This window comes from Crocuta crocuta, unplaced genomic scaffold (genome assembly GCF_008692635.1).
Source record: "Crocuta crocuta isolate KB4526 unplaced genomic scaffold, BGI_CrCroc_1.0 scaffold147, whole genome shotgun sequence".
NCBI classification, from domain to species: domain Eukaryota; kingdom Metazoa; phylum Chordata; class Mammalia; order Carnivora; family Hyaenidae; genus Crocuta; species Crocuta crocuta.
The window spans coordinates 2,198,254-2,207,483 of NW_027532594.1; the positions used below are offsets into that span (position 1 = coordinate 2,198,254).

Below are 9,230 nucleotides of genomic sequence, written 5' to 3' on the forward strand. Positions count from 1 at the left end.
CAGGCTCCATCTCATGAATTGTGAGATCATGTCCTGAGCCAAGATCAAGAGTTGTACACTTAACTGACAGAGCAACCTAGGTGCCCTTCTTTAAGATTTTCTTAATGACATTTTCATTTTCTAGCTTACTTTAGAGTAAGAATACAGTATATAACACATAGCACATACAAACTATGTATTGATTGATTATTTATTCTATCAGTAAGGCTTCCAGTTAACAGTTCACTATTAGAAGTTAAGACGAAGTGATCAAAAGTTACACATGAAGTTGGGATTATGCAGGGGGTTAGTGCCTCTAACCCCACATTGTTCAAGGGTCATCTGTATCTGTGAAAGTAAAATGTATGACAAAAATAGCAACTTTCTGGTGGTTACTGATCCTAGGGCTGACTACCCTCTCAAAGGTCTTATATTAACCTTCCTACTATTGTTCTCTGTAATGCCGCCTCTCCTCTGTGCTATATGGACACTGCCATCCCTTTTAACAACAGAGGAGCTCCCTCAGTGGGTCTGATGTGGTGGATGCTGGCTCAGGAAGTTCTGTGTATGCATGGCATGCACCGCTTTCCATGAACACCCATGGATCTCTACTTCTACAGAGATCCTGAAGAGATTAAAAAGAAAGAGCAGGTCACTGCTGAAAAGGCTGTGACTGAGGAGGAATTTCAAGGTGAATGGATAGCTCCAGCTCCTGAGTTCACTGCTACTCAACCTGAAATTGTGGACTGGTCTGAAGGCATGGAGGTAGGTGCCCTCTGGGACTATTTAGCAGTTCCCTACTGAAGACTGGAGCACTCAGCCTGCCACTGAAGACTGGTCTGCAGCTTCCACTACTCAGACCATGAATTGATAGGAATAATCACTGAGTGGTCTTAAGCTACTTTTCCACAAAGGCAAATGAAATGGAAATAAGGTTGAAGGAAAATAAACAATTTCTGAAAGAAAGAAAGAAAGAAAGAAAGAAAGAAAGAAAGAAAGAAAGAAAGAAAGAAAGAAAGAGAGAGAGAGAAAGAAAGAAAGAGAAAAGAAAAGAAAAGAAAAGAAAAATGGAATGGCTATATTAACATCCTAAAAATAGATTTTAATGCAAAGAGTAGCACCAGGGATGAAGAAGGTAATTTCACAATGAGGGGTAAATTTATCAAGAGGACACAACAATACCTAAATATATATACACTTAAAGGGCGCCTGGGTGGCTTAGTCGGTTGAGCATCCGACTTTCGCTTGGGTCNGATGGCTTCAAAGTACTAAAAGAATATAATACATATGAAACAAAACTGTTATAACTGAAGGGAGAAATAAAAAAATCCAAAATTATAGTTGGAGAGTTAAACAGCTCTCTTTCAATAGTTGAGAGAACAAGTATACAGGAAACAAGAAAAATGTAAAAGATGTGAATAATTACCAAAATTTTTACCTAATTGACACTTACAAAACACTCCACCCAACAACAGCAGATAATTAGATATTCTTTTCAAGTGCATACAGAATATTCACCATGAAAGGATATATTCTGGATCAGAAAATAATTCTCATAATTTTAAATCAATTAAAATCATAAAAAGTATATTCTTTGACCATAATTATATTTAAAAGCAATAATAGATAGCTCTATGGAAAATCTACAAAGACTTGGAAATCAATAAACATACTTCAAACAAGCCATGGGTCAAAGAAGAATTCACAGATGAAATTGGAAAATATCCTGAGGTTAATAAACACAAAAAATACAATATACCCAAGATTGTGGGATGCAACTAACACAGTGCTTAAAGTTTAATTTAGAGCATTAGCTACTTGTATTAGAAAAGAGTAAAGATTTCAAATAAATAATCTAAGTGTCTACATTAAGAAACTAGAAAAAGAAGAGTAAATTAAGCGCCAAGTTAACAAAAGAAAAGAAATAAGGATCAGACCAGATATCAATGATATGTATAAAACAACAGTAAAACAATACAGAAAATCAACAAAAACTAGTTCTTTGAAATTATTAATAAAATTGGAGAAATTCTCACCCAGGTGTTAGTAAACTACCACCAATGGATGAAGTCCAGTCTGTAACCTGATTTTGTAGATCTGCAAATTACGAATACTTTTTACATTAAAAAAATTTTTTTAGTATTTATTTTTGAGAGGGAGAGAGCAATTGTACAAGCTGGGGAGGGACAGAGAGAGAGCGAGACAGAGGATCTGAAGCAGGCTCTTCATTGATAGCACAGAGCCTGATGCAGGGCTTGAATCCACAAACCGTGAGAATCATGACCTGAGCCGAAGTCAGATGCTTAACTGACTGAGCCACCCAGATGTCCCAATTTTACATTTTTAAAATATATTCAAGAGGGGCGCCTGGGTAGTTTAGTCAGTTGAGCATCCGACTTCCGCTCAGGTCATGATCTTGCGGTTCGTGGGTTCGAACCTGGTGTCAGGGTCTGTGCTTATAGCTAGCTATCTTCGGATTCTGTCTCTCCCCTGCCCACACTGCCTCTCTCCCTCTCCCTCTCCCCCACCCCCTCTCTCTCTCAAAAAATAAATAAAACATAAAAAAATTTAAAAAGGATATTCAAGAATAGGAGGAAGGGGTGAAAGGTGACAATAAAAAGAAGGAGTCTAAAATAGTTATTATCTGACATGTTAGAAAAGAAGTTGGCCAGTTTCTGACCTAGCCAGACAGACACATCACTACAGTTCTTACTGACATTAAATAGATAACTGGAAATACTATGAACGTCTTCTGCCAATAAATTCAACAATTTAGAATGAGTATTATTTCTTCGTTAAATGCTTAGAAGAATAAACTATTAAAGCTGGATACAAAGTTCTCTTCATGGGAAGATTTTCTTAAACTACAAATTCAATGTTTTTTATACATATTTAGATTTTAAATTTATTTGAAAAATTTCCAAAAGACACAAACTATTAAAGCTCACTCAAACAAAGGACACAAATCACTTGAATATCTATTAAAGATATTGAATTTGTAGTTTAAAAAAAAAATCTCCCCATGAGGAGAACTTTATGTCCAGCTTCAATAGTTAATTTGACTATTTAAGGAAGAAATAATACTAATTCCATATAAACCCATAGAAAATAGAAGAGAATGGAATTCCTTTTAACTCATTTATTAGGCTAGTGCTGGCCTGATCCAATACTAAAGATAATATAAGAAAAAAATCACAGAATATTAAAATAACTGTACCAAATTTTAGTGTTAGTTAGTCCTTTCAAGAATTCAAGGTTTGTTTAATGTTTGAGACTCAGAGTGTGAATTTAGTGAATTAACAGACTACATTGACAGATCACTAGAGGAGGGCATGGCAAATCGCTCAATGGGTGTGAATTTACAGTTATACAAGATGAGTAAGTTCCAGAGATCTGTTGTAGAACATGGAACATGTGGACTAATAATAGTAACATATTATTGTTAATAATAAGATATTGTACACTTAAAATTTTTTAAGAAGGTAGATTTCATGTTAACTGTTCTTACCACAAAATAAAAAGAGACAAAAAAACTTTCGGAGGTGATGAATATGTTTATAACCTTGTTATGATGGTAACACAAGGATATACATATGTCCAAAGTCATCAAACTGTAGATATTAATTATGTGCAGTTTTCTGTATATCAACTATATATTAATAAAGCTGGGAAGTAAAAGGATATATTACATAGTCCTCTCAAGAGACACACACACAAAACTTGGGAACCTTAACACACATTTTTGATTAAAAACTTTTAGTAATTTAGAAATAAAAGAAAACTCCCTTAACCTAATAAGGGATATATACAAAAAACATGCAGCTAATAGTGTGAGGATAGACATATATTGCTTCTATTGGATAGAGAGCCCATAAAGATATCCACACATACATCATCCATTGATTTTAATTATCTGTGATAAATCAAGCAGGAAAGAGTCGTCTTTCCAATAAGTGATGCTGGGAAAAAATAGACATTCACATGCAAAACTATGAACACATTCCATATTTTATGTCATCTATAAAAATTAATTATAAATGTATCATAAACCAATAAGTAAGCACTAATACTATAAAATTTCTGGGAGAAAATACAAAAGAAAATCATTGCTATCTTGAATTGATAAAAAATTTCTTAAATACAACACCAAAAGAATGAGCCATAAAAGAATTTAAAAGCCTAAATTCTAAATTTAGACTTCTAAATTTAAGAAGTCAGACACAAAGATTTTCTACTGTATGATTTCATTTATATAACAGCCTATAAAAGGCAAAATTTCTGACAAAAGCAGATCAGTATCTTGCAGGAGCTAGGGCTGGGGGAAGAATAGTGAGTGCAAAAGGGAATGTCTTCAAGGTGATAATGTTCTATAACCTGATTGCAATGGTGATTACACAATTGTATACATTTGCCAAAATGGGAGGTACAGGCTTCCAGGTATGGAATGAATACGTCATGAGGATGAAGCACAACGTAAGGAAGCTAGTCAATGGTGTTATAATAGGTGGTGTGGTGACAGATGGTAGCTATACTGGTGAGCACAGCATAATGTACAGAGTTGTTGAATCACTATATTGTACATATGAAACTAATGGAACAGTGTGTGTCAAGTATATATTAATGAAAGAAATGTAAAAAAAGAGTACTGAAATGTATACTTAAAAAAGATTAATTTTCTTGTATCTAAAATACAGACAATTCTTTTTAAAAAGACAATTCTAAGTAAGATACTTTAATAAAATAAGAATATAGAAAAGTATATTAGTATTTCTTGGATACCTCTAAAATTTTCTAAAACTTGAAAACTGTAATCTGGCCAAAAGTTCTACCTTTTGAGTTCCAAGTAAAGCCATTTGTTTTGGCCACTTTGTTAGAATGAAATATGGAATTAAAAACATAGTATGCGGGGAGGCGGGGGGGGAGGGGCCTAGGTGGCTTAGTCGGTTAAGTGTCTCACTTTCACTTGGGTCATGATCTCATGGTTCGTGGGATCGAGCCCCGCATCGGGCTCTGTCCTGACAGCCAGCTCAGAGCCTGGAGCCTGTTTCCAATTCTGCTCTCTCTGACCCTCCCCTGCTCATGCTGTCTCTCTCTCTCTCTCTCCTAGAAATAAATAAAACATTAAAATTAAAAAAAAACCATATTATGGGGGAACAGAAAACAGTTAGTAAGCCATTCATATGATGAACATCCACTTCATAGGAAAGAAAATAAGCTCAGACCATAAAAAAGAAGAAAATCCAACCATTTGCAACAAATGGATGGACCTTGAGGACATTACGCTAAGTGAGGTAAGTAAGACAAAGACAGACAAATACCATATGATCTCACTTACACCTGGACTCTAAAGAAACCAAACCATCTCATAGGAACAGATATCAGAATAGTGGTTGCCAGAGGTCGGGAGTGAGATTGGTGAAGGTGTTCAAAAGCACAAACTTCCAGTTATAAAATAAGTAGGTCCTGGGGATGTAATGTATAACATGGTGACTCTAGTTAACAATATTGTATTATATATTTGAAAGTTGCTGAGGGAGTAGATCTGAAAAGTTCTCATCATGGAAAAACAATTTTGTAACCATGTGAGGTGATGGATATTACCTAAACTTACTGTGGTGATCATTTTGCAATATATAAATATATCAAATAATTATGTTGTACATCTAAAACTTATACAATGCCATATATGTCAATTATACCTCAGTAAAACTGAAGGGGGGGAAGAAAAAAGTCTCAGAGAAATTAAGCAACTTTTGTGGCAAACTCAAACTGAAGGTAGCAGAGGTGATAGTATGACTCAGCCTAAGGTTTCTAGAATTGAGTTGGTGTTCTTTCTCTTCATCACGCTGCCTTAACATGACCAAGACATCCTAAAAGAAGATGAGGCAATAACAACTTTCAAAACTGGATTTTCTTTATCTGAGGGCTTACGTGGGAGAAAATAAATACTTTAAGCACATAAGCAATGTAGAACATTAAAATCATACAGAATTGGAATAAGATCTTTTGTCAGTAATTTACCCACAAACAACCTTTAGAGAGGTAAATATCTCTAGAAGGCAGTTCCTTTCCTGAAATAACAATGTATTTCTTGCAAGATTATTATAATGCTTAGAGATATACTATGTATAGCTTAGTGTACCATCTTAACAAGTAGTTGTCTACTCTATATTTTTGCACACAGTGAAATGGAAGGGTTCTCTGTTAAAATAAACTTAGGAAATGTGGGTTAAATAGATTTGTTCACATCAAGATTTCTTAGAGCCTTCGATATACATTTTTAATCTCTAAGAAGGGAAATAATGCATAAATTATTTCTTGTATTTTTTATAATGAAATCATTTTTCCATACTACATGAATTTCAAGACTCTGCCTTTTAAAAAGGCACATGTCTTTCCTAAGTTTGTCCAATGTTTTCTGGCCTGTTCCTCTTGAGCATTTAAACAATGAAAGGTTATAGTTAAGGGCATGGGCTTTATGGTCAAATTTCTGCCACATCACTTCCTAGCCGTGTAACCTGGGCCCAGTATAACGCTCAATTTCCTCATCTGTAAAATGAGGATAATGGCCTAATGTAAAGGGTTACTGTAGAGATTAAATGAGTTCATAAATGTTAAGCATTTGGCACAGTGCCTAGCACATCATAAGCACTCAATAATTGTTAGTTATCACCCACCTTTGGTGTTTTGAGTTAGGAACAAGGCCGCAGTTCAAAGTAGCCACAAAGAGAAATTGAACTGATTAGTGATCCTCAAATAAGCAATGACTCTTCCCCTGAATACGTAGGTACCTGCCTGCTGACTGTGCCCCACTTGTTGCATGCTCAGGGTATGCCTGGACAGGAGACCCAGAATGTTCACAATTACCTTAGGCATGAAGAAAAAATTTTATGCCCATGGGGCAACCTGGTTACCTTCTAGCCAGGATGTGACCTCCGTGATCTCCCTGATGACATGATATTATTGGATAGAGTTTGCTTTCTAGCTAACTGGAAGGAATTCAGAGGAGAGCAACCAAATTAATAAAAGGTTTGGAAATGAAACCCTGTGAGCACAGATGAGAAACCTGGGCATGTTCAGTCTCGAGAACAAGCAAAGTAGCAGCAGAGGTGCACCATGTCATGGAGAAGACAGATTCATTATTCTTGGCTATGGATGAGGTTACTGCAGATGACATGGGGTTTAGATTTGCCCTGAAACATTTTGGAGAAAATGAATACACTTCACAATGAAGTAGAAGACAATATAGTGGATGCCTAGGATAACTATTAAATTAGTTTCAAGAGGAATGTGTTTAGGACTACAGTAATTGGCCAATTGGTCTCCTGGAGTAAATCAAAGACAAAGAAACCAATCATACAAGAATGGAAAAGATTCTCTAGATGTAGTAGGCAGGTTTCTTTGGTTGTAAACAACACTTCAACTGGCCAATTTTTTGCAGTAGAGGATTTCAATAGGACATGAGGTTGTCAAAGTACCGAGTTTGAAAGAAGATAGCAGTTGAGGCAGCTCTTCGAGGTCCAGACAGCAGGAATCAAAGAACAATCTCTTCATATGTCAGTTAATTCAAGATTCAAAGTGTCAAAAGAAAATCTTGTTGGCTTAGTCCAGTCATATGTCTGCCCTTTGCTTGCACTAGAACAGAGACTTTGATTGGCAATTATACCAAAAGACAGGTAAGAAAATTAATGTTACCAAAAGAAGGTAAAATAAATTCTAGGTAGAAAAACAAAACAAAAAAAAGCCTACTCATTCTGTGAATTCATATTAAGTGTTATAACCATCATTTATTTAGTACTTAATATAAAATGTGAGAACAATGGGTCTTAGAGGGGTTTAAAAGGAACTCATGCAAGGTCATAGAGCTAATAATCGATGCAGAAGAAACTCAAATTATAAATTAATACAACATACTGCTTTCTTGTGCATCCTTTTCATAATCTCTGCTATCACTGCCACTCCTTTAGCCCCAGTCACTAACAAAAAAAGTTGTTATGATCCTCTTTCATTCCAAGGCACTATATCCAACATAAGATTGAAAGCTTTTGTTCTTATTATGTACCTATCATTACCATACAGGCCCCAAATTTGGAGGACCTGGGAAGGGAAATCTGAGGCTCAATTCCCTTAAATTGGCAAGGTTTGGATTTGAGGATTTTGGAATAAAGGATTATTGGAAACAACTCTTCCAGCATCAGAAATCTCCTTATCCTCCTAAGGATCTTGAAAAGTACCTTGAAGAGCCACATCAAGCTATCACACAGACCAATTATTTCAAAAGGAGTGGTATAAACAATGTTTCTCTCTATAATTGTCCTATAGAACCAGACTGTAACTCTCTTGTGGGTAGGAACCATGCTTCTTTGTAGCCACTACAAACAATGGGCATTTAATTATGGGGATAAAAGTAAATATAATGAAGATAGGATTATGATGACTTTGGCTTTACTAGTTTTAGATCTAGATTAAACCTCCTACTTTTGTGGTCTATAATCTTAAATATTCAGATTCTATGCAGACAAATCAGAAAAGTTAAAAGTTGTGAAAAGTTAAAAAATCATTATGTATACGGAGTCAAGAAATATTACAATGTTATTGAACTTTAGCATTGGGAAGACCAAAGCAAGGGAAAGCTATCCAGTCCAGTATGATGGTTAGATCACAGACTTTGGAATTAACCAGATCTGGGCTCAAATCCCAGCTCATCTACACGTTTTGCAAATGACCTTCTAAACTTCAGTTCCTTAATTAGCAAATACAAGGGGTATCAAATTTGTAGAGAAGATTAAATGAGATTATCTGTGTAGAGCTTTTGGCTTGGTCCTTCCCAACAGCAAGGCTGAGCAAATAGAAGTCATTATTTCAATACATCCATACATATCTTTTTACTCCTACTACAATTGTGTGCCTGGGGGCTGGGTGGGGTTGAGTGGGCTGGGCTTGATTTGAAAATTATTGAATAGTCTTAGAGATTCTAGGCTAAAATTCTTATACATAATATCATAATTTCTGAAGACTTCATAGCTAATTTAGTTTATATCTTATATGTACTTATTGTTGTCACTGAAAGTTTTGTCTAATAATACTTCACTTTTTATATTTGAGCAATTTTGTTGCAATAGAATTCAATATGCTTTTATTCATTATCTTTTCTGGGCCAAGCACTGTAATAGGAACTAGAAATAAGCCTTTAAGTTGCTGGGAACCCAGAAGTAACAATAAGCTGCAAAGAGTATGAGAAAAATTATCAA

The 9,230-nt window shown here is 35.2% G+C and overlaps 1 pseudogene; it reads left to right on the forward strand.

Moving 5' to 3' along the window:
• Window positions 1-340: 340 nt before the first annotated feature.
• On the forward strand, window positions 341-876 carry LOC144244674 (small ribosomal subunit protein uS2 pseudogene; annotated as a pseudogene).
• The last annotated feature ends 8,354 nt before the right edge of the window (window positions 877-9,230 follow it).